The sequence below is a fragment of the Solanum tuberosum genome, unplaced genomic scaffold (genome assembly GCF_000226075.1).
Source record: "Solanum tuberosum cultivar DM 1-3 516 R44 unplaced genomic scaffold, SolTub_3.0 scf00440, whole genome shotgun sequence".
NCBI classification, from domain to species: domain Eukaryota; kingdom Viridiplantae; phylum Streptophyta; class Magnoliopsida; order Solanales; family Solanaceae; genus Solanum; species Solanum tuberosum.
In genome coordinates this window covers 4,139-6,593 of record NW_006239363.1, presented here as the reverse complement: position 1 = coordinate 6,593, position 2,455 = coordinate 4,139, and positions in this window count along the sequence as shown.

The following is a 2,455-nucleotide window of genomic DNA, read 5'->3' as shown; positions in this document are numbered from 1 at the left end:
TATATATATATATATATATATATATATATATATATATATATATATATATGGTATAACAATAACATATTCATTGTAATCTTATAAATGAGGTCTGAAAAAAGTTAGATCTATGCAAGCCTTATGAAGTAAGAATGTAAAGAATAATGCACATTTTCAACGAAAAATATATATATAACATAAAGTTAGAATAATAAAACCTAACTCATATCAATAATTTGAGAGGTTGATATATATAATGGTATCAAAATAGTGTTTGCACTGAATTTGATAAGTTGATATAATGATATTGAAATAGTGTTGTGCTTGAAATTTGAGGAAGATACCAAAAAACAAGTTTGATCTTTTTGTGAACATACAACAATATATTTTACATAATGCAGAAGGTTTAACCTTTTGAGAAACTTCAGAATATAGAATAATAAGAGAATAAAACTGGTGAAAGGGGAATGAAAAAAAATATATAGAAATAATAATGTGGGCTCATGTTAATGGTCACGATATAAATTAGCAACAAAATAGATAGTCAAGTAAGGAAAATACTACAAGTACCTAAAATTATTCAATTTCTCAATTATTACGACGATCCAGATTTAATATATAAGATAAAAAGTTATATTATATTTTCTACCCGATTTTTTTTCAAATCTAATAGCACATGAGATATTATTTTAATAATACATATATAAAATACATTTTTAGAAAATATTGAAGCCCCAATTTATTGCTTTGGTAGCCTTATAATCGAGTCAATCCTGCTTGATTTACGTCAGATGAAATAGCAAGGCACAACAATCTGAAAAACCATACTAACAAAAATAATTTCAATAATTTTTTTTAACAATAACAATAATAATGGTGCAAATAAATATATGAGTATCAAGTAAACATTAAAAAATTGAACATGCAAAATATAATTTTTAATAAAAGACGCAACAGTCCATGGGACAACATAGAGAAATACACAACATTACTAACAAAAAGAGATACACATTGATCTTAGGTCCTTGTAAAGTATGGTCTGGATCTTGAATATTAATGTTGTTGAAAGATTAATCAACAAATAAAATCATTAGGAATCGTTGGGTAGAGTGTTAGTAATATTTATATTAGTTATGGAAAAATTAATTCTAATATATTGTTTGATTTGGTGTATTAAAAATAATATGTATTGCATAATTTTAAAAATATATATATTTATTTACAAAAAATATCCTCTCACAAATATGGTGAAAAAGATGTAGAAAACATTTTTAGAGGCAGTTGTGTCTTTTATCATGTTAATGCATGCATCAAAAGTCCTTGCATTACTAATACCATAAATTTTCATGTACTAGTAATACATATAGCAGTACACAATAAAGTGTATAACTAATACAAGCGTTAATTATATATAGATTAAAAAGTATACCTAACAAAATATTATACTAATACAAAAAATTATTACATTGATTATATGTAACATCTCGCAACTAGAAAGAACTAGAAGGAAGTTTAAAATCTGGAAATAGTTACTTTTGGCAAGAATGAGGAAATCTGGAGATTTTTAAGTTAAAGTGAGTTTTTGGTCAACTTCAAATGGTCATAATTCCTAGCTCAGGATGAATTAGGTGTGATTACAAATATGGTTGGAAATTCCTTGGAATGATCTTTCCAACGCCGCCAAGTTTGTGCGATTTCGAGTTTGTATGAGTGAGTTATGCCCTTTGGAAGTTGGGCTGTTGGATTAAGGAAATGTCCAATCCGGAAATCTAAGGGGTATTTTAGTCTTTTCATTGCCCTATTATTTTAATCCATTTTTAGGAGTTTAATATGGGTCAAATCAGATTTTAGTCAGTTTTAGAATTTGGGATTTCACGCTAGGGCTAAGTAGAAGAGAAAAGAAAAAGGAGAAAAGGGCAAATTCATCAAGATCGATCAAGAAAGTTGGTATTTCGCCAAGGATTTACTTCTATCAGGTATGTGAGATCACATAGCGTTGGGTTCGTTCACCCACGCACCAACCATGATTCAATTCAGCGAATTTAAGTCTTTGAAAGTTTAGAAATTGAGTTCTTGATGAACATTGTTGAAGGTTTCGTTTGAATTCTTATGAGTTGTGTTGTTGAAGTTTCTTGCACTTTGATTCGTGTTTTCTGGGTGTAATTTTGGTTTGAATCTACCATATATTTAGAGTATAAATGATTCTAAGTGTTTGGGGAAAGAACTAAGTGAAATTAGAGGGTTTAGAGTTGAAAAACGAAGAAGAAAATTCAGATTTTCTGGTGAAGGGGCTGGGGCACTGAATGTCTGGCTTTGGGGCGATGCGCCAGCCAGAGCGCTCCAAAGTGTTCTCTGAATTTTGAGGGCTGGCACCCCGCACCTCTCAGAGTGCCAGGGCTGGCAGTTCTCCCCATTTGTTCCCCACCTTTTCGTACTTGTTCCTTAGCAATGTACCTATGTTTTCTAGTTGATTCCA